The 24001-nt window shown below is 41.2% G+C and overlaps 1 long non-coding RNA gene across 1 annotated transcript in view; it reads right to left on the bottom strand.

The window, feature by feature from the left end:
- The window catches only part of LOC137220657 (uncharacterized), a 238041-nt gene extending 214322 nt beyond the window's left edge, over positions 1-23719 (bottom strand). The window contains exon 1 of the long non-coding RNA XR_010941729.1: positions 23523-23719. This is a non-coding gene — a long non-coding RNA (uncharacterized lncRNA). The remainder of the gene's footprint in view (positions 1-23522) is intronic.
- Positions 23720-24001: the final 282 nt, after the last annotated feature.

The raw sequence follows: 24001 nt of genomic DNA, 5'->3' as shown, positions 1-24001 counted from the left end.
AGAGAAAGCCCCTCACCAGTACTTGTTGTTTAAGGGGCGAGTCCAATTTGGTGAAAGTCTGAACGAGAAATGTTTTGATAAAATTATTTTATAGGAATATATGCTAAGATACAGCAAAATATGCTTTTTCCAGCAATGAATCTGATATCTACTTTAAATATAATTTATAAGTAGTCTATTACATATGCAAAGGCATTAAACTCAGGTCACTGGAAGAGTCCTTCAAACATTTGTTCTTTCAAGTAATCTCAACATCCCTCTTTTCTTTTTCTTCTTTATACACATCTTTATTTCCTTAGAATCAATTCCTACAAGTGGAATTGTAGGTCAAAGGGTACAAACATTTTAAAGATTCTCCTAGTATAATGTGGCCCTCCAAGAAACAATCCCAATTAACGCTCTGCTAGCAGTGTATGTGGGTATACATTTTCCCGTGGCTTTATCAACTTAAGAGTATTTTCTTTTATCTTTTCCATAGCTAGTGGGAAGCAGCTGCATAGCACAGGGAGATCAGCTAGGTGCTTTGAGACCATCTAGAGGGGTGGGATAGGGAGGGTGGGAGGGAGACGCAAGAGGGAGGGGATATGGAGATATACATATGCATATAGCTGATTCACTTTGTCATACAGCAGAAACTAACACACAATTGTCAAGCAATTATACTCCAATAAAGATGTTAAAAAAAAATGAGAAGCCTGCGCACTGCAACGAAGACCCAATGCAGCCTAAAAATAAATTAAAAAAAATTATTTTAATGGTCCACATCAAAATATTAAAAAATGCCAATTGAAACAAACTTCACCGAACAAACAGATCAAAGTCAGTGGGATCAATTTTTATATACTCATTTGCATAAAGTTCTAAGTGGTGGTGTTATTTGCTGGGTAGATTTTTTTTTCAGTATGCTTTGGTGAGAAAGCAAAAGCAAACATAAGCCCAGCCCATGTCTGTTTTATTCTGAATTCCCTTCTAGTGGGCTCCAAATTGAAGAGATTTTACCTTCATAAACGTTCTCTGACAGTGACCCTCAGGTGTAGTTCTGGAATAAAGAAGACAGGACACAGAAAGCAGTGAGAAGAAGGGAGGGGAAAGGAGAAGGATGATGGGAAAGATGCAGCCAGCCAATACTGCTTGCTTTTGGAAGCTCCAACTTAGAGTTGAGTCACCCATCCCAGGGAAGGAATACTTCAAGGCTCCAAACACAAAGGAACAATTTCAGTCATTCATGTATATTCAAAACACGTTTATGGAGAACCTAATATTCACCAAGTACTGCACTATGCCCTGGAAAAAATACCAAGAGCAGTATTATCATGGCCCCTATTCTCCAGGGGTCACAGGAGAGCAAGGAATATGAACATAGAAACTAGTAACGATGATCTGCAATAGGTAAGGTAATGCTAGTTGCGATAACAAACCAACCCCCCAAATCTCTGTGACAGATATTTCTTTCCTGCTCATGTAACAATATGATACAGGTTTTCTGATTAGTTGGCAGCTCTCTACCAATATGTGATTCAAAGACCAAGGTTTATTCCATCTTGTGGCTTCAGCATCATCAACATTTGGTCTCCAAACTTTCATTAAGAACACAAATTGCCAATACCAAGAATAAAAGAAGTGTTATCACCACAAATCCAATACATCAAATGGGTAAGAAATGAATATTATAAAAAACTTTATGCCAACAAATTCCACAACTTAGATAAAATGAACAAATTCTTGAAAAATACATCTTACCAATACTGAGGCAAAATGACGTAAAAGTTTTTAATAGCTCCATTGCTATTAAGTAAATTGAATTCATTATTTAAAACGTTGCTGCAAACAAAACCCCAGGCCCTGACGGTTTCACTGGTGAATTCTATCAAATATTTATGGAAGTAATAATTACAGCATTACACAAACTCTTTTAGAAAATAGAAGAGGAGGGAATACTTTCCAAAAAATTTTATGAGGCCAGCATAACCCAAATACTTAAACTAAATAAAGACATTATAACAAAAGAAAATTACAGAATTTCACTGGGCATCATCTCCCTTTCAGCCAGCTGGAAGGGGAAACTAGCATAGATGATTTCACGTGATAAGTTTTCTTATAAGCCAGGCGTGTATATGGAATACACTACATCCATCCATATTCCTTGAGAAGCTAACAATACAACGTGTAAGGAAAACACACACAGACCACCGGTCTAGCACAAGGACAAGACTGTGGCTGATGAAATGAAGGAATGAATGAACGAACCAGCAGTTAGCTAATGATATAAATAAGCCCCCTTAAAATTGCCTCTACCTAGTTCTAGATGAAGTAGTAACTGTACCAACAACAATAATGGTTTACAAGTCACTAATGGGCCCTGGTTCAGGGTTAACTTGTGGCTAGAACACCGGGTGTGTATTTGCTTTCTGCAGGACTTGGTGGCAAGCCTGGCCTAGCGTTAAATGTCTCAGTTCCAGTTGTACGTGATGCTAGTGGGATTCTTCTGTAGTCACTTCTGTAGCCTCTCACCACCCCGATTTGCTTCCTTTTTTGTTTCTTTGAGAGGGTGGGGTCCATGGGAATAGAGAGAGTGGGGGAAGTCCAGAAATCTATGCTACTGACTTTTATGACAAACACTGTGTGGTCTCCCTGTATATATGAAAAGTTGGAAAATTTGTTTTAAAAGATAGGAAACTTGTCTCATTTCAGTGGATGCCACATGCCTCCCCTGCTTAACCCTCTTCCATTTTCCGTAGGTCTGTTTTTCCTTATTTCCATTCCCCATCCTACTATTTTTCTTTCCTCATTTCTTGACCTACCACAAAATATCCTGTTTCCCTCTAAAGAGCTAAAGGGAAGTAGACTTTCTGGAGGTTTCTGAGCACGGCTCAAATTCAGATTGTCATTCTCTGAAAATCGTGATAACGGTTTCCTCCAAACAGCAGCAGGTATTTGGACAGCAGGTATATCACCATGGTGAAGAAACGTGAAAACCCTGGCTGCGGAACCAAAGTGGAGTGCAGTGACATTGCTGTGTCTTCACGCCTCCTTTATAATTTTCTCAGTCCCCTGGCCGCGCCTGCAAGCATGAGTGAGGATTTCCACCGGGGTTCCCCACCTACCACCACTACCTCCTCCACCCTCCACATCTCTATGGGTCACAGCTTCGCTGAGACCACGCCCACCATCCAGCAGAATCATGGAGCATCTTTATGAAGCACCTGGAAGAGCCGAGCATGGCAGCAGAAAAATGCCCTTCTAGCCACCCCTGACATTTCATCTTGGCGGTGAGTTTACCTTCATAAGATACCCTACGTTCAAAACCAACAGTTTACCATTAAACTTGTATTTTATTGTTTCTAATGTATATTAGGCTCCTCTGCCTGCTAAATTTTTTTCTAATTTCTTATTGGAGTAGAGTTGATTTACAATGTTGTGTTAGTTTCAGGTGTACAGCAAAGTGAATCAGTTATACATATATATAAATCTACTCTTTTTTAGATTCTTTTCCCATATAGGCCATTACAGAGTACTGAGTAGAGTTCCTGGTGCTATATAGTAGGTCCTTATTATTTAACTATTTTATATATAGTGCCCAGCTAAATTTTAAGTTCCTTGGGGGCAAGTCATGTCTAACACTGCTTTGGCCCTTCCACAGGCCCTCACACGGCCTTGCGCGTGGTAGATTCTCAATAAATATATAGTGATTTGATTTAGGTCAAAGGTGCAATCACTAGTTAAAAGACCAATATCCCTGAAAAAGGCAATACTATAAGCCTGCTGTATCGTTAAACACCTGCATTTGCATGGTGTTTCTTGTAATGGTGTTTGGATTGGGACTGACAGAGAGGAAAACTCAGTACTGAAAAGAAGGGGTACAGGAAAAGGGAGCCCCTCCCCGAGTGGGGGAAATGGAAAGTTGAGGGAAGTTGAGACTATTTTTTACGCTGATAAGACTATCAGAGTTCCAAGAAAAAATTACTCCATAGTAGTCAGAGTGGTCAGAAATGATTCTGTGGGAGAAGTAGGACTTGTTGAAGGAATATGATTTTCTTAGATAAAAAATCAGAGAGCTTTTCTGGCTGGGGGAACAGACTAAGCAAAGGCAAGGAAGCTTGATACAGTTTGATAAGTCAGGGCCTTGAAGAGATGGTGCTGGCTTAGGCCAAGAATGTTGGGGGCTTGTGGGAGGATGGTCAGGATAGTTACTGTGAGGTCCATTTACGGGGAACTTTGAAAGCCAAACATGGGAGTAGGAAGCCATGACAGGTTCCTAAGCTGGGGAAGGCCCTGGTGAAAGTATCATTCGGGGAAGATCCCCTCCATGGGTAACTTCTACTTAAACTCTTACTTCTACTTGCTATTTCAATATACAGTTGCCTTGTGAGACCAAGTGTAGTTTAATCAATCAGAGTCCTAATCTTTGTAAGCTCAACCTCAACCAAAGACAACCTTGATTCTTTCCCTCTTGGCCTCAGATTAACCTGTTCCTCACAACCCAGTCCTACTTTTAGAGTGCTCTATAACATAGCCTATTAATTGATTATTTGTACAGTGCTTTTTTTTCTCATTCTACAGTACCTGAGCAAGCTGGGGAAGACCAGGTTAGAAATTTCTCAGATAGCATCAGTGTTGCAAAAATATATTTATTCATTTAGCTAATGCCACACCAGTGCTGCCCACCCCAAAAATACACCAGCACTGGGATATATGTATGAAAAGGACACCCACATAAAAGAAAGGCAATCATAAAAAAATAGCATCTGAGACTTCAGAAGCTAGATTATAAGAAGTTCTACAGCTTCTGCCCAAGTCTTTGGGAACATCTACGCTTGGAACCCAAACACCATACTGTAAGGAAGCCCAAGCAAATGGGCCCATATGGAGAGGTACCAAGACACCAGTTGACAGCCCTAGCTGAGCACCAACTTGCTCACAGGCAGCGAGTAATTTTGGAAGCATATCTTTCAGTCTCAACTGGACCAACCTAGCTGGTGCTATGTGGAGCAGAGACAAGCTGTCCTCACCAAACACAGCCTAAATGATAGATTTATGAGCAAAAATAAATGATTGTTCTTTTAAGCCATTAAATCTTGGGGGTAGTCTGCTATATAGCAATACATAACCATAACATATGTGTAGAAATCAACCCTGTCTCGCCTCACACAATTCACACACACACACACACACACACACACATACCACTAATGCTACACAGGAATTTCTGCTAATGTAATTAATCTGCATTGTGTATGTGTGTGTGTGTGTGTCTGTGTGTGTCTGTGTGTGTCTGTGTGTGTGTGTGTGTGTGTGTGTGTGTGTGTGTGCGCCTTGTGCCATGGGTTCCCACTACATATCAGGTAAGGTAGGCAAGCTCTCTACAGACTTCCCTAAGGAACCCATATGGTCCCAAGGTCCTCAGGTTCTAATACAGTAATCAGATAACGTAATCAAGGCCTCAGTGTGGCACCCAAATGTCTTATTCCTGCTAAAAGGCTGTGTTTCTTGAAAAGTCAAGCTAATGAGCACTCCAGGCACCATGGCAAATTTAGATAAGATATATTTAGTTAGGGTATCTCAAATTTCAGGGCATGAACAGCTTTCTTTTGGATCCATACTTAAACCTGACTCTAGACCCTGGAGTACAGGCCAAATAACCTTCTACTAGTCAGCTAAACATTGACCTCCCTTATCTTATATGCAGCTAAAGGCTGAGATTCCCTCAGGGGGAGGAGGCAGGGCAGGAACACGAGGCCACAAGAGTAAAGGGTATTTGTAGCTATTTCTCCTTTAGACCAGTGCTTCTGGAACTTTAATGTACATATAAATCACCTGGGAGTACTGCTAAAATGCAGATTCTGATTCAGTTGGTCTGAGATGGAACCTAAGCTTTTACATTTCTAACAAAGAGCTGGCTGGTGGTCACTGCCACAAGTCTATGGACCACACCTTAAACAGTAACGGTTTGACTACCATAATTAATAGTAAGCCTTCAGTGCCTCCTATATATAACTCCCTCCAAAGACTGAGCCTGGCAAAATAGTCTCGCCATCCCATCACCACTTTCTCCATCACCTCCACCACCACTTCACTAGCTCCACCATCTCCATCACCACCACCATCACCTCTACTATTATCTCCGCCACCACCACCTCCAATATTATCTCTGCCACCACCACCTCCAGTAACACCACCATCTCCATCACCAATTATCACTAACACCACTACCATCTCTACCACCATAATATTGCCCATTATAAACCATCAGAATTACTTAAATGACAGATCATTTATCTATCCAAGTAGACTTTTCCTGGGCATCCAAGAGATGATTTAGCCAATAGATACAAGCACTGAAATCAAAGACTGTGATCACTAACCAAACAATAATGATGATAAGAACTGAAGACTGGTAGTTCATCAAGCACAGTCATGACAGCAGGGAATACCAGCTTCTTCTGAAATATGGAGTTCAACTGATTAAAACAGCTAAAGCACAGAAGGAGATCCAAGAGCAAGGCAAATCCTAATGACAATAACATGGTTGTCATGAGACTTCTGCTAAAATTGTATCGGCACATTTTGGACTTGTAGAAGAGTTCCTACATTTGGAAGGTTAAAAATGTTAAGTAGGTGGGCTTAGATTACAGCTGAGACAGGTAACTCCTCTGCTACATAAAATTAAAAAGAGAAAACTGGGGTTTCTTTCCTAATCATTCATTCTTCCCTAAGGTGAACTGCCAAGTGTGCTTAACTTCTGTGTCCACCAAACTCCAATCCCTGGCGAACATAATTTTCATTCTGGAAATGAGAAATCTGTCCAAGCAGTAGCAGCACGAAGTTCAAAACCATCTGTACTGCTAGGTAAAGATGATCTGTATACATGATGTGGGCAGTGGTAATTTCCTCTACTCAGCTTCCGAAATGAGAAAGCCTAGGAAGGAAGCAACTCAGCCCAGCCGATGTAAACTTTCTGGGGTTTCAGAAGTGATTACAACCAAGTTCTCTAATTGCTTGTGTGTCTTATTAAGTAGATCCCATTTGAGTCTAAAATCACACGCAATGTTTAAATGCTATTTCTGTAAACTATACAAAACTATAATCTTCCAGTAAAGAAAAAAAAAAGATGCTGTCAAGTAAGAGATATGAAATGAGATCGTTCCCCTTATTTTCAAGACAGATGTTATTTTTGGCTCTTCTGTATAATACATTCCATATTATAGTCTCTTTCTAACCAAACACTAGGAATAGCACACGCTTGCACAAAGTGCACCAAAACCATTATCAGGAAAACTTCTTTTTATTAACACTGACAACTCTTCAGGTCCCTGGTGCAGAAACCTCACGGTGTCAGCTGCAAACAGGGCCCATTATGCCAAGGCTGGATTTTTTTCATCTATCTCACATATTCCTGCAATAGAAATAAAGCTGTACATTTCCTTCAGAACCTGCCCTGGGGGTTGACAAATGATTTTTTTCCCTCTTTCCTGTGAAGCTCTTGTCCTCTTACACTGACAGATTTCATAAGACTTAAGGTTTTTTTTCTCATCTTTAAAGAAATGTAGAAAAAGAAAACAGTAAGGACAGCATAAACTTACACAGAAAAAAAAAAGGATTCCATCACACCAACTGGCTACTCTACTTGTATTTATCTCCAAAAAGTGTGATGCTGAGTAAGTATCAGCTGAAACTAATTAGCTCCAGGACAAAAATTTCCATATTGAACTGGGATGACAAGAATGCAACCAGAAATGAGTAAAATGTACTGGCTGGAAGCAGAAGGCAGTTTTACCAACTAGTGTGTACTGTGGGAGAAACAAATGCTTATTATTAGGTTGATTTAATTTTCATTTGGAGGTTCTTCTTCATGATGGAGAAGCTGATGTTCATTTAAATAACCTGACCTCAGGCAATTGCTAATGCCTTCTGGGTTTGCTGAGGTCCTGCTTTATTCTGCAGAGTTTTTAAAGATAGCACCTTGCCCTTCAACAGCCTGGGGGCACTGCCAGCTAAGATACAGAACAAACAATTATTCCTTGAAGAGACAAGAGCCTGGATACGTGAAATACAGAGCTGCTCCTTGTAAAGTCTGACGTTCTTTCCTGCTGCTGATGTGGTGTAAGGGGTTACAGTGGCAATGCTTGGGATTTAGAGGAGACATGTCTTCCCTGTTTCAAAGAAGAATGTGTGAGAGTTTGGGGAGATTTCTGGGAACACAGTTGGGTCCCTCTTTCCCATGGAGTGAAAGTGGGTAGTGGTGAGGACCCAATAGGCAGACATTCTCCCAAATCACTAGTCAATATTCCAGGGGACTAGTCAATGGTTAAGACTATTTCCCTTCAGTTCCCCCGCACCCTGGGCTGCAGCTCCCACCCCCACTCCAGTATAAGACCAGTCACCGGAGAACAGGGTAGAGTAGGGGAGCTGACCTCCTGTTCATTCCCTCCCATACAGCCCTGGCAGGAGTGGAGTCCTTGTGCTCTACCAGGACGTTGGGGAGGCTCTTCTGCTGGGGGCTGGCCAGTCTGCCCTGCTGTAGGTCCAGCCCCAGCCATATTCCCTGAGCTTACTTGGAAGGCATCTGTGGCTCCAGCAGACGGTTCTCAAACATGCCGAAGCCTTCCTCCTTCAAGGACCTGCATCTCTCTCTACCTATGGTTTTTCTCTAGACTCAGGAGCATGCCTGGCCTTTGCAACCAGTGAGGTATTCATTCACCAACTCATGCATGAATACCTCAGCTTTCATGTCCTTTGGTGAGACAATTCTTAGGTGTGTCCTACCCAGCCCCTCAGAAGGTCTGCAAAAGGATTAGCCATCCCCAGAGGTAATGTACCCATTAACATCCCTTTGACTTGCTTTTTCAGAGTTTTGTAGTACATAGTTTTGAGTCAAGTTTATCACAAGAGGGGCAGCACCTGAAGCTGAAGGATTTCAGAGACCGGTCCTCTTAATGTCTAGGTTAATGAGAATAGCTGAAGAGCTGCCATATCTGGGTTAAAAATCTTTGTAAGTGGCCAGTTGTTTGAAACCTGGACAGGCAAATGTATGATGAACACATCTCTTCCCAACTCCTTGTTTAATGGCTTCATGTTGGTAGTTGGACCATGGTAGGAGTATTCACACCACGATAATCAGCAAACACTATACATTTCCCCAAAGAGCCTGTTGTTAAACATTTACCAGCACACCAACAAAACCATCCCTGAGACCATAGTAATTTCTCATAGCCTTTTTATACAAGAGAGGGAAATACATCAAAAAATACTTAGGCCACCCACTTCTCTTGAATACCACTATCGTTACTAACATAATAATCATTATGCGAATTAGTAATGCTTCTAATAGGAGATGGCTTATTGAAGGGACCTTTGAAGTGTGGCTTCTCTGATTAAATACAAGCTGACTACCCCAGAGTATATATTCCTGATTAGAGCAACTGATCATCTCTAGACTGTAGCTTAAACCAACACTCAGAAAATACCGTTATATCAATGCTGAAATAGTTGAAAGTAAGTTGCAGACATCACACCAGGAGGCTTACCAGGTACCAGGCACTAGGCAAGACACATCTCTACAAGCCCCCAGATCTCACTTCTAGAAGTTTTCTGAGGAGCCATTCACCAAGCAAATATTTTTTTGAGGAATTACTGCATGTGAGTACCTGTGCAAAGTGCTGTGAGAAATCCAAAGATAAGAAAAATGAGGGGCCTTGTCCTGGCAATGCTCAATTCCCATGAGGGACTTGTGAGTCCCACAAGAATAACGACCCTCCAAAACTCCTCTAATTCACCTGCTGGAGGCTGAGGTATAAGAACAGAGAGTGTAGTGGGAACTGAGCTCCAAAGGCAGCCCTGCCCCATGGAGCTCAAGTGCCAAGCAGATCTTGGTGAGCAGTGGGAAGGAAATGGTAGATGGACAGGAGAGAGTGAGGTAGGTAAGGAGGACCCGTCACTAGGTTAATGCAGATTATGAAGAGGCTTAAAAATTATACGATTTGGGGGAAGGGGGCTAAATTAGGAGCTTGGAATTAACAAATATACACTCCTACATATAAAATAGATGAACAACAAGGACCTACCGTATAGCACAGGGAACTATATTCATTATCTTATACTAAACCTATAATGGAAAAAAATCTTTAAAAGAATATATATATATAATATTTATATAACTGAATCACTTTGCTGTACACCAGCAACTTAACAACATTGTAAACCAAATATACTTCAATAAAAAAAATTTTATGATTTGAAGACTTAACCCTCAGGTCAAACACAAACCCAACACCACCTTCCCCAAGTTCTTGAAATTGCTACTTTCAAGTCAAGAAAAGCATCAGATCAGATGAGTAGGGTCAGGTGAGGGTGGGGACGCTTTAACAGGGTTGAAGTGGGCAGGCATGTTGGCCTGTGGTCCCAAGGAAGGGGAACGGCATCTGCAAAATACAGAAGCATGTGCCAGCATGTCCATTTGGGGGGATTTTGAGAACGTCAAGTAAGAAGTCTTGGGTCCTGAGTTCTAATCTAACCTTTGTTACTGAATAGCTTCATGACCTTGGACAAGTCACTGAAATTGTATGGATCTCAGTTTCTTCATCTATGAAATGGGGGGACTGGACTATGCTGATTCCGATGCAGATACCTATTCTTCCCATCTTCCATACTAGCAGAGCTCCTATTTATCAGGGAAGCCATGTACCCAGGTGAGGAACTTGACTCTGGTGACCTCCCTGAGCAGCAGCCCCAGCCTGACTCTCTGCCTCTGGACTTCTTATTACTTGGGAATTCAGCAGAACCTTATTGGGTTAGGCCATTGTATTTATGCTTCTGTTACATACAGCCAAATGCAAACCCAAATTGTGCACTATGTATCCGTAATTCTCCCTAGTAGACTACATCTCCATAGGAGAAGCACATCAGAATGGGGGTAGGGGCATGTCAACGTTCTCATTGTTTTGATCACAAATACTACACAGTTAAAGGCAAACAAAAACCACTTGGCTGGTAGGGATATTCAAAAGATGAAAGTCAGAAAGCTCTCTGAGGGGAGCACGGATTTAAAGTGTTGAGGACAGTGAATGTGATGATTTCTCAGACTGCTTTTAGATCCCAGAATTCTAAATTCGAATCATTTATCTAATTAGTTATCTGCTTTTTGCATATAGTAGAGATATAAGGTCATGCATGAGACATGGGACTAATAAGTTGGATGGAGGAAGAAGTGGCTAGAATTTAGGGTCCCATTCTAGCTCAGTGGGATCCAAAGTGGAGTGCACTAGGTACTTCATGGTTCTGAAAAGGGTTAGGAATGTGACAACATATGCAAAAACTGACCTTTGCAAATTTTCCCAGGGCCACCCATTTTGTAGAACATGAAGTGGAGGTGAGAAGCCAAGTGCACGAATCAAAAGAAAAGCAGGAGTGCCCACCTCACCTAAACCCTTACGGCCCCATGGGCAAGGCTTCATAGATTCTGAAGTAAATCCACATTCCTCTCCTCTGCAGGGCTCACTCACAAAAGAAGGATTTCATCCCTAAGAAAGAAACCTATGAGTTTATAAGTACCAGATTTTTGACAGTACATTCAAGAGTACTGGGGTTTGCACACCCTTCCAAGTGTACAATTCTACAGGCTGTATTCCAATTTTCTAACGTATCATCGGTAGACTTCAATAGAACAAACAGATAAATGCCACCTGCCACAGCAAAGTAGTACTTTATATTCAATATTCAGGGCCTCTGAGTAGTGATGTAGTAGGATGCCCATTGGGTTTGATGGAGGTGGAAGGAGGAAGAATGGGATGAGGATATGAGACCAGAATGCACAGGCCTTTGCAAAGAATCAGCTTTTGTTTTCTACAGGGCAACTCTACTAACTTCTTATTTGTTAATTTCTGTGTAAATAATTTCTACCTTAATCTTTACCAATTCCTTCACTTCACATTCTTTGAGTTTATTTTTCTCCTATGTATCCAGCTTCTTGATTTCAAAGATTAGTTCATTCATTTTTTGGTCTTCCTTGTTTTTCCCAATAAGTACAATTATAACAAATGTTAATCCAAGTGCTGTCTTGGCCATATCAATGGTTTTAACACATTGTATTTTGTTATATTGCATTTCTAAATAGTTTTTATTTCCTCTTTTTTTTTTTTGCGGTATGCAGGCCTCTCCCGTTGCGGAGCACAGGCTCCGGACACGCAGGCTCAGCGGCCATGGTTCACGGGCCCAGCCGCTCCGCGGCATGTGGGATCTTCCCGGACCGGGGCACGAACCCACGTCCCCTGCATTGGCAGGCAGACTCTCAACCACTGTGCCACCGGGGAAGCCCCTATTTCCTCTTTAACTCAGATGTTACAAAGACATAGTACAGTTTTATATTTAAGAAACATAGTTTGGCTTTTGGTTTGGGGGGGTTGTTTTTTTCCTTCTCAATTTCTAATTTTAATGCATCATGATCAATGAATGTGGCCTATGTGATTTCTATTTTTTAATTTGTTAACATTTTCTAATCCATGTCACTTTTTTCTGAAAGTTTAATGTTCTTGTGAATAAAGGGAATGCTGTTCATTGGAGATATATACGTAAAATGTATTCACTGTGTTATTCAAATCTTTTATATCCTCACTTATTTTTAGTGTATTTGATTTCTGAATTTCTAAAAAATATATGTTAAAGTCTATTGGGATTGTGGATCTGTTTATTTATCCTGTCATTTCTATTTGCTTTTGTTTTATATATTTAGAAGCAATGTTGTCAGGGTTATAAAGGTTTGTTTGATAACTTTTTTAACTTTTATTATTCTGAAATAGTCCTCTTTGGATATTTTAATAACATCTACCTTGAATCTCCTTTTGTCTGATTTAGTATTGCCAAATTTGCTCTATTCTGGTTAGCGTTTTCCCTTTATATATTTTTTCCATTCTTTTCATTTCAGCCTTTGTGTGTCTTTAGCCTGCTTGGGGGAGAGAGCCGGACATGCCATTCTGTGCAGTATGACCTCTAGCCTGTCTCCTGTGACCTGGATGAGGAGCAGTATGTGCTGTCCCTCAGGACAGATGTTCAGCTATGGGCCATGGCTCACGGGCCCAGCCACTCTGCGGCATGTGGGATCCTCCCGGACCAGGGCACAAACCCGTGTCCCCTGCATCGGCAGGAAGACTCTCAACCACTGCGCCACCAGGGAAGCCCCGGATTAATTATTTTTAATGATTCCATTTTATCTTCTGTATTGGTCTTTCAGCTATAATTCTTTGTTTTGTTATTTTAGTGGTTGCTTTAGGATATTGTGTATATCTTTAACTTATCACAGTCTACCTTCATGTTATACTATACCTCATTATGTATAGTATAAGAACCTTGACAATGGCATGCTTCTACTTCTTCTCCCTTCCTGGTCTTTGTGGTATTGTCATCATACATTTTACTTTTTACATACTTTAAAAGCTAATAACTACATAGCTATTATTTTTGACAGTCAATTACATTTTTAAAAGATTACTAATAAGGAGCAAAATCTTACTATTTACCCATGTAGTTACCATTTCTGCCGTTCTTTAGTGTAGATCCAGATTTCCATCTGGGATCTTTCTCTTTCTGCTTGAAGGACTTTAAACATTTCTTGTAGTTATGGTCTGCTGGTGATGAATGCTTTTAGCTTTTGTAGGTCTGAAAATGCTATTTGCCTTCATTTTCAAAGGATATTTTTGCTGGGTATAGTCAAGACAGATTTTATCTTTCAGAACTTTAAAGATGTTGTTCCACTGTCTTCTCACTTATGTTGTTTCTGATTAGAAATCTGCTTTTTTATCTTTGTTCCTCTGTATTTAAGGTGTCTTTTTTCCTCTGGTTGCTTTTAGGATTTCTCTCTTTATCAGTGATTTTTGACAACGTAATCCTGATATGCCTTGGTGTAAATCTCTTCGTGTTTCTTGGGCTTGGGGTCTCCTGAGCTTCTTGGATGGTTGGTAGAATAATAGCCCCCCAAGAATATCCACATTCTAATCCTTGAAACCTATTGTATTAGTTTGTTAGGGCTGCCACAGACTAGGTGGCTCAAACAACAGAAATTTATTCTTTCATAGTTCTGGAGGTTAGAAGCCTCAAATCAAGATGCTGGCAGGGCCATGCTCCCTCCAAAAGCTATGGGAGGACACTCCCTTGCCTTTTCTAGCTTCTGGTAGCCCCAGGTGTTCTTTGGCTTGTGGCAGTTTGACTCCGGTCTCTACCTGTCTTCACATGGTCATCTGTCCTCTGTGTCTGTGTTTTAACATTGTGTCCCCCTTTCTTTAACATCTGTCTTCTCTCTTACCTACAAGTCATATTGGATTAAGAGCCCACCCTATTCCAGTATGACCTCATTTTAATTTGTATCTTATCTACATCCTCAAAGACCCTATTTCCAAATAAGGTCACATTCAGAGTTACCATAGGTTAGGACTTCAACATACCTTGTGCAGGGACACAATTCACACCATAATACCTGTGATTATGTAATTGTAAACTGCAAAATGGATGTGCATAGGTAATTAAATTAAGGATTTTATATGGGAATATTGTCCTGAATGATACAAGTGGACGTGATATAATCACAAGGGCCCTTATAAGAGGAATACAGGAGAGCCAGAGTCAGAGAAGATGTGACAGTGGAAGAAGCTGCAGTGATGCAAACACAAGCCAAGGACTGCAAACCCTCTAGAAGCTGGAATAAACAAGGAACAGGTTTTCCTCTAGAGCCTCCAGAAGGAATGTAGCTCTGCTGATACCTTTATTTTAGTCCCTAAGATCCATTTCAGACTTCTGACCTCTAGAACTATAGGCATACCTCATTTTACTGTGCTTCATAGATACTGCATTTTTTACAAATTGAAGATTTGTGATGGAGCAAGTCTATCAGCACCATTTGTCTAACAGCATTATTTTTAAATTAAGGTGTATACATTGTTTTTTTAGACAGTATAATATAAATATACACACTGAGAAACTGAAAAATTTGTGTGGCTTACTTTATTGTGATATTTGTTTTATTGCAGTGGTCTGGAACTGAACCTGTAATATCTCTAAGGTGCCTGTATAAGATAATTTATGTCATTTTTAAGCCACTAAGTTTGTGGTAATTAGTTATTACAAGAGAAAAGTAATATATTAGGGTTTATAGTTTCATCAAATTGTTTCTTCAAATATTTTTTGTCCTTCCCCTTCCTCTCCTTCAGAGACTCCAAATATACTTACACACACACACACACACATCGTCTTGAAGTTGCCCCACAGCTCACTGATGCTCTTTATTTTTTTAATTCTTTTTTCTCTGTGTGTTTCTGTTTCATTTTTGATCATTTCTATTGTTATGTCTTCAAATTCACCAGTCTTTTCTTCTGCAATGTCTAGCCTGCTATTAATTCCATCCAATGTATTTTTCACCTCAGACATTATAGCTTTCATATCTAGAAGTTTGATTTGGGCTTTTAAAAAATATCTTCTATGTCTCTAGTTTACTTTCTGAACATGTGGCATGTAGTTATAATAATTGTTTTAATGTCCTTGTCTGCTAGTTCTGACATTTGTGCCAATTCTAGGTCAGTTTTATTTTTCTCCTCATTATGGGTTGTACTTTCCTGGTTTTTTGCATGCTTGGTAATTTTTTATTGGATTCCAATCATTGTGAATTTTACTTTGCTGTTAGATATTTTGTATTCCTATAAATATTTTTGCGCTTACTCAGAGATACAATTAAATTACAAGGAAACAATTTGGCCTTTTATTCTTGCTTTCAAGACTTGTTAAACAGCACCAGAGCAGTGCTTACTCTAGGGCCAGTTATTTCCCACTACTGAGACAAGACTTCTCTGAGTACTTTACCCAATGCTCCATGAATTGTAAGGCTCTCCAATCTGGTTGGTGGGGACAGGCATTATTTCTGATCCTGTGTCAGCTTATTCCTCCTAATCCTTTAGGATGGTTCTTTCTCTGGATTCGGGTAACTTCCACACATGCATGGGCTGAAGTCCACTGTCTTGAAAACTATTGTTTCATATGTTATACCTTTGTTTCAGGTGGAATGACAAATTCAATCTCTTTTAATCCATTTTGACAGAGTAAAACTAAACTTTTTTGTGTGAGAAGTCTTTTTTCAAATAATGCCCTATTTAACACAGATTAAAAGCAAAGCTCCTATGATTGAAAATGAGGTAAAGGATTGATGGCCTGAGGCAATCTGCTGATGTAGCTTCTTCTTTGATGCTCTCAGAAGCTCCTAAGGAGTCTCCCCTGATGCTTAGAGACTCACAGGATCCAGTTAAAAACCACTAGATCTAGTCAAACTGCTCCTTTTTATATTTAATGGAACTTAGACCCAGAATGATTATGTCACTTGCCCAAGGTCACACAGCTAAAACCTAGGTCATAGGTTAAAAGGGAATAATGACTGCACATAAGTAAAGGCCTTGAGAATGGTAGCAATTATTACTAGGTCTGTTTTTGTATTTTAAAAATTCCAAAAGCCTGTAATAGTGGCTAGAGAGGAGGGGAAAACTATGAGCTTACAGAAAGGATCCAGTGCTAAAGGGCCCAGTTATGCCTTTCCTTACAAATCAAGTTCATTTCCTGAATCCCCATCTCCTGGGGAAGGTTCTCATGGCTCCAGATCAACTCACAGATCTCTCTTGAAACTAGAACCCAGATTCCTGAATCACAGGTAAGTGTTCTTCTGTCCATTCTATCCCATCACCTCCCTTCCATTGGTAAAATTCTAGAATCCAGTGAATCCTTATTCTTGCTATCCACCAAATATTTAAAAAGAGACTGACCCAGAACAATGTGTTTGTGATTGTTCGCAAAATTCCCTGTGAGCACAAAATGGTCTCAATCCCTCACTAAAGAGCACAGATTCCATTTTTGCCTTGAACCTCATGCAATAGAGTGTGACCTGACAGTGTTTAGGAAGCAAGCTAGAAGGAAGAAAGTTGATCAAATAAAAATGAAGGCTCTAGGCCCCCACTGAAAACAACAGAAGAGGAAGGACATGGGTGCCAAGAGGGTCTAACTCAGACACTGACATCCTGGGTGAGCCTGGATTTGCCACTCAGTGAATCTCAAATTCCTTGTCTTTAAACAGTGTTCATAGAACCTGTCCCTGCTTGCTTCCCAGAGAATCTGGGAGCTACAAGTGGATTTAAAAATAATTTGTAAATCACTTAGCACTCCTTGGAGATAGGATGATACATAAATATGTGGTATTACTATTCTGTTAACCATACTTAAATATTTATAATATTACCATTGAGAGGGATTATCTACAAAATCAGTAGTGTCTTTTCCAATTAATTTTCCAAATGATAGAGAAGTTAATTACGCTGGATGCTTGCTATATTATAATCTACTGAGGTACATTTAGAACCCTTTCTGTATCAGTGAGAACTGAAAGAATTTCAATATAACATAGCATTCCCATGCCACAGCATCACAGTATGCCCTAGGAGACCACAGCAATAAGAAGAGTTAAGCATCTTTCCTGACGATTCAGTCTTGTCATTTTACCCCACACTAGAGGTAAAAATGACCAATTTGTTTGATTCATCTTTGTGATCTTATTGTTATTTTTCATATATATTTGTTTGCAAATTCAGCACTCAGAAGATGGTTTGTTTCACCTAAAGCTTTAGGATGCCTTCAGTTTAGGATGGCAAGATGTCATTAGGTGGGTAGTGACTTGATCTGAACTGCTAGATTGCTCCTTATAGCTGACCAGGTATAAATAAGCCCTTGAGAACTATGCTGTGTACAACTTTCTCCATCACACATGGTTTCCTTTATTCTACTTTAGTATTAGAGGAAAACAGTGAGTCAAGGAAGAGAATATGGGAAGTGAGGAAATAAGGAATATGAGGAAGCCAGGCAACAGAATTCCTCCAAAAAATATGCATACACAGATAATAGAGCTGTTATATATTCTACATTCACCAGAATATATTACATTTACCTGCATAAACACAATATATTACACTTACCCATAAAAATATTTAGCACATATATATTATATGTAAAAATTGATTGAGCCCCTGTACTAGACCTATAATAGGTACTCCTTAAATATTTCAACTAGATTAATGAAAATATACTTACCGTCACAGCTGTACACTGTGGCTATGAAACTAAGATGAACTGCTAATTTTCATCAGGACAAAGACAAACGGTTGGTAATTTTCATCCAGTTAGAAATGGCCCACCAGGTTCAGAAGACTCCGGAGGAACCTATAACCTAGAGTCACAAGTATAACCAAGTGTGACCTAATCGGCACAAATTAACTGATTTTTCTGTAACATGTGCCAGAATCCGTTTAATTCTAAAAATCCTGTTCCTGGGCCTTAGCGCCATCTTCTGAGAAACCTCTGTGCCATGCAAGCGAAGTGGAGGAAGAAGTGAGTGTGCAGCGTGAAGCACAAAAGAAGAAACGTGAGACAAAGGTCCAAGTAAACTTGTACACCCATGGAAGCCACAGGAGCAGAAACAAGGGAAGCCAGAGGCCAAGGATGCTGGTAAAAGTTGCTGGACTGCATGCTCACTGTCTAGAACTTGTCTCAATGGATCTAGAACATCAATGGCCATTTGGATCACCTTGACCACCTTGCTCGTATCAAAACAGTCCCTTTTGGTCCTCTGCCCTGGACCTGTGACTTTCTGGACTAGTTCTGTTCTCAGTTGTGGCTGAATGTAACACGTATACAATACATCATCTCTTCTGCTGTCTTAGCTGAAGGAAAAAAGAATACTGCTCCTGCAACTCAAGCAGACACTGTTGCTTTGTCCTCATTGTCATAGGTAAACTCCACTCTCTAAGAAGGGCAGTCATCATGGAATAGAGGAACAAGTATTTGCCTCGAATCAGAAGTCAGGGCTCTGTAACTCACAAGCTGAGGCTACCTGTTCCAGTCCCTTCTGTCCAGATCTTTACTGCTTAGTCTGTAAACTGCATAGTTGGATTTAACAATCCATAAGGTCCCTTCAAGTTATGCGTAATTTCATTTAGTTTTTGCATTTACTTACACCCTGCCAAATCAACAAGGTTAATAAAATAGAAAAGTAGGACTAAAGGGCAAAAGGAAAATGAAAATACGCTAACAATCAGCCTAACACAATGGGCAATTAAATTTCTATTGGCTCTGAGCAATCAGGGCAAAATTATAAACGTAAGTTTCACAACTTTCATTTTTAGAAAGGGAGAAACTTTCCTTTTTCTTAAGGTATAATCTTCTATGGTTATAATTCTTGCCCTAGTTGAGAAGATAAACTGTGACCCTAGATTCACAGAATCCTCCCCCAGCAAGAAACACTTCTATATATTCTTCTAGGTAAAGCCTAAACATTCGAATGACACCATTTTTCACAGGCAATGAAATGTCACGGAGAGGTCACTCAGTGCCACACAACTGGGGAAATCAGAACCCAGAGAAATTAAATAATATTTCAGAGGCCACCCAGCTAGGCATGAACAGCAGAGAGATTAAACACCCAAGAGCTCCTGACCTCAGGTCAGCGCCTGGTTTTAGGTAACACACCCCTGGCAGTGGAGGGGCAGCCCAGGTACACGTGCACAGAGCTGAGGGTCCAAGGAATCTGACACGAGCTGCAGAAAGCACAAGAGATGTGAAAGGCAGAGAGCACTGGGGTCTTCTGGGGGCACGTGCGGGTCCCTTTCACTCCATCCCATTGCTTTCACCACAGCGCAGTTTTAACCTGAATTAAGTGTGAAGTTTACTTCTTCTGTGCAAGACTCTTCCAGGTGGGGCACCCATGGGGGCTGAAGCATCAGTACATCTGCAAGACGGCACTGGGTGTTGTCCGAGACTCTTATTGGACATCACCATGGGTTAAAGGCTGGGAAACATCTGGCTCCAGTGGAGACAGCGACGGCCCCCTACCAACCTCAGACACAACCCAGGCCTGTCAACTCCCCGCTTAAGGCATCCTTTTGCCCCAAGGAGGTGACTCCAGGGATTGAGGTCACCAAAACAATGATTACAAGGAACACCTATTAAGAATAAATTTTGACAGCAATTGGAAGGAACATTTCCCTCCTTTCCTGGTCTCAGGGAAGAGTCCTGAGGCTCCTCAGTGAATTAATATTCGCTGGCCCTTCTTCTGATCTCAGTAGCGGTAAAGTCTGAGAAAGAGCGCTGGAATACAGCTTCCAGAGAAAACCTACTATTCAGGCGACCACCCTGAAGAGCGATTTTTTCCAAAATAACTTGCCTACCAGTGCTTCCATCCCTCACTCAAGTCTTTTCCCCATTAGCCAGCAGGGGCGACACTTCCAATAAGCATCCCAAAAATCGTCATTTTATACTTCTACCGTATCTGTACAGGGTCTTAGAAATGAAAGGAACCTTAAGAAACACGTGTGGCCACTAGAATAGCAAAACAGCTATGCCACAGCTTGTTAGTGGAAACTGGTAATAGGCCTTGGCTATCCCAGTTTAACTGGGGCTTTCTCCTTTCATTCATCTTTTCTCAACAAACATTTATTGCGTGCCTACAAAGGCAAAAGGTAACACAGGCAACGATGCTGTGACTCTGAAAACTCCTGTCTCAGAAGTGGCACACACCCTTTCTGCTCACACTTCATGTGACAAAGCAAGTCACTGGCCAATTGCAACAGTCAGGGATAGATTAACCTCCCCTGGAAAAGGCATCAAGTTTGTTCACAATAAGATAGTCCTCCACAAGATCCTGAGATCCAGGACAAGGCTTGATTTCACGCAGACTAGTTAAGGAGCTAGGACCCCAGGAGACGAATCATCCACTAAAATGGGGGCAATGACAACTCTTCCTTCCTCAACCCAAACTAGAGACATTCTGAAGGCATGGACACCAGTCAGGAGCACGGGGAGGGAAGAGTTCTCTGGAAGCTCTTTGGGGAGAAGAACGCTTTTTCCATTCTGGGAATTTAAGGACATACATACATGAGCCCCTGACACATGACCTGAAATTTTCCATGTATACACAACTGTTCAACCAGATGGGTACAAAGTTGTGAGGATGAAACATACCACCATGATGGCGTCCAGTCTTGTCCCTCTCCAATATTCTAGACCCTGGAGCCAGAATGATCTTTTTAAAATAGAAATCTGGATGCAGACATAGAGGATGGACTTGAGGACACGGGGAGTGGGATGGGTAAGCTGGGATGAAGTGAGAGAGTGGCCTGGACATATATACACTACCAAATGTAAAATAGATATCTAGTGGGAAGCAGCCTCATAGCACAGGGAGATCAGCTCGGTGCTTTGTGACCACCTAGAGGGGTGGGATAGGGAGGATGGGAGGGAGGGAGATGCAAGAGGGAAGAGATATGGGAACATATGTCTATGGATAGTTGATTCACTTTGTTATAAAGCAGAAACTAACACACCATTGTAAGGCAGTTATACTCCAATAAAGATGTTAAAAAAAAAAAAGAAATCTGGTTGTATTTTCCCACCCCGTCATCCACCTTCCCATGCCCAACTTTCCATTGATCGACACACGTCCATAGCTTCTTCGTATTTTTACTCTAAAGATTAAAATCTTAACTAATGGTTTCCTGCTCTCTCTGCCCCAGGCACACTGGCCTTCCTTTAGTTCCTCAAGATGATCATGCTTCTTCCATCCGCAGAGCCACGCCACATACCACTTCCACTTTCTGGAATGCTCTTCCCTACCCTCTTCATCCAGATAATTCCTACCTTTTTTAGATCTTGGCTTATTGCTGTTCTCTTCTGAAAGTTTTCCTTGGTCTCCCCAACCAAGTCAATCTCTCTAGGTTACTCATACAACAAATCTTTTTTAACACCTACTACGTGCCAGGCATTATCCTACTTGCTGGGATCATAAAGGAAACACAACAGTCAGTATGGCAGCAGGGACAACAAACAATAAATATAAATCTTCTATGGGTATGATAAGTGCAAGGACCACAAATAAATAGGGTAAAAGGCAAAAGAACAGGAGCACTATCTTAGAAAAAGTGGTCAGGGAATTCTCTTCTAAGGAGGAGACAACTAACAAAGCTCCAAATGTAGTGAAGGACCATGCAATGCTTTCTGGAAGGAAAAGTTCCAGGGAGAGGGAACGATGAGTGACAAGTTCCTAAAGGTAGAGTGTCAGAGGAACAGCCACAGGTTATGATTTATCTCCATGCTGTGTATCTTGTCTTAGCACTTATCACAGTTGTTATTAAAAACATTTGTATTACCTGATTAATGCTCATTGCTCTTCTAGACTGTTACTTCTAATGACATAGGACAGGAACTGTGTCCATTTTTTTGCTCACCATTGAACACTGGATCTCCTGTGTCTTGCCTGCTGCCCAGAATATAATAGATCTTTGATAAACATTTGTAGAATGAATGAAGAAATGATGACAAAATGAATGAATGATGAAGCAGATCCCTAGATGGCCACAAAAAGTAGGTGTTGCCTGTGGTCCACCCATATACCCTCAGAACTTACTATAAATGCCAAGAGCTATTTATTTGGCAAATCTCTGCCCGTGGACTTTTATTCTGACCAAGATAGCATGTTTGGCCAATGAGTTTCAGAGAGATAATGTCCCCAGAAACAACCCTCTACCAAAGCTGGATGGAATAACTCTTAGGCAATGGTTCTCAGCCCTGGGCAATTTTGCCCCCTAGGGGACAATTGGCAACGTCTGGAGACCTTTTGGGTTGTCACAACCCTGGAGGGGGGTGGGGGTAGTGGGAACAGGAAGATGCTACTGGCATTCAGTGGGTAGAGGCCAGGGATGCTGCTTAAACATCTGACAACACGCCCCCTACAACAATAAATGATGCAGCCCAAAATGTCAACAGTGCTGAGGGTGAGAAAGCCTACTCTAAGGAAATATATTCTACACAGTCTCCCAAAGAGCCGAGCTCCAGTTGCCCACAGTGGTAGCTGGTGTGATCACACACTACTTACCGGCTTTCTTCCCTTCCCTGTCTCACTTCCCGCTCCCCTAGTGGTGTTTTCCAGATCACCTCCCAAACCAACTATTTGCCTGCAAATCACTGTTTCGGGTTTAGCTTCTGGCCAAACCCAAACCATAAAATATTCCTCAAACCTTGTATTTCTCAGCAACCAGTCTCTCCTACTCTTTGGCTACGTAATAAGCCATGGGGCTGGCCTAGGAAACCCCAAGGAATAAGCAAGTGATATTGGCTTCTGAAAATGGCAACAGATGGGCTGCAGCTCTTAAGGAAAGGCTGTGCCACTTGATAAAGTGTCTGGTTTGGGAAAAGACACTCTTTTCCCACAGGTATCCCTGGAGAGTCACTCCGTTTAGATAGTTACCTGGCATAAGACTGTGAAAGGAGAAAGAATGCTGGAGCAGGAGATCAAAGACCTGGTTTAAATCCCGCCTCTGCTGCTAATTAGATCCCTCTCCTGGCCAGATGGCTAACTTGTCTTATATTCAGTTTGCCCATCTTAAAATGAGTTTGCTGGGTGTGATGACCACTGAGGATTCTTTGAGCCCTAGCATTCTACAATTGCAAAGAAAATCACTCACCTTCCATGCCCCCTCCACCATGGCGCGAGCACTGTCTGCTCTGCCCAGATGCCTCTTCCCTTCTCGACCAACCATGCTTTCCCAGGGCAGCACTCCAGGTGCCAGGCCTCTCTTCCCCTCTCCTCTTCTGTTAACACTGATTGCACCCACAAGCTTGCAGTTCAGTTCAGCTCTTAAAAATCGGCACGTCTCTGGGCTTCATTTCCTAGAGGCAAACCAAGGCACAAAGACATTTGCTCACTTTCTCAAGGTCGCAAAATTACAAAACTCATTCCAAGTCCATGATCCCACCTCCACCCCACCCTCACTTGAACAACTGGACAAATACACCTGAGCATGTGCTTGTTATATATTGGGTGTGGGGGTTCAAGGGCAAAGGGAAAAATAATTTAAACCCTTTCTCCTATTTAATGGAAATAGTTAGGGGATAGAGTATTCTGACTGAGAATTACCAAGCATGTGCTGTATAGATGATCAAT

Source organism: Pseudorca crassidens, chromosome 3, assembly GCF_039906515.1.
Source record: "Pseudorca crassidens isolate mPseCra1 chromosome 3, mPseCra1.hap1, whole genome shotgun sequence".
Taxonomy (NCBI): domain Eukaryota; kingdom Metazoa; phylum Chordata; class Mammalia; order Artiodactyla; family Delphinidae; genus Pseudorca; species Pseudorca crassidens.
Note: the sequence above shows the minus strand (reverse complement) of the source record. Positions and strands in the feature narration are given on the sequence as shown.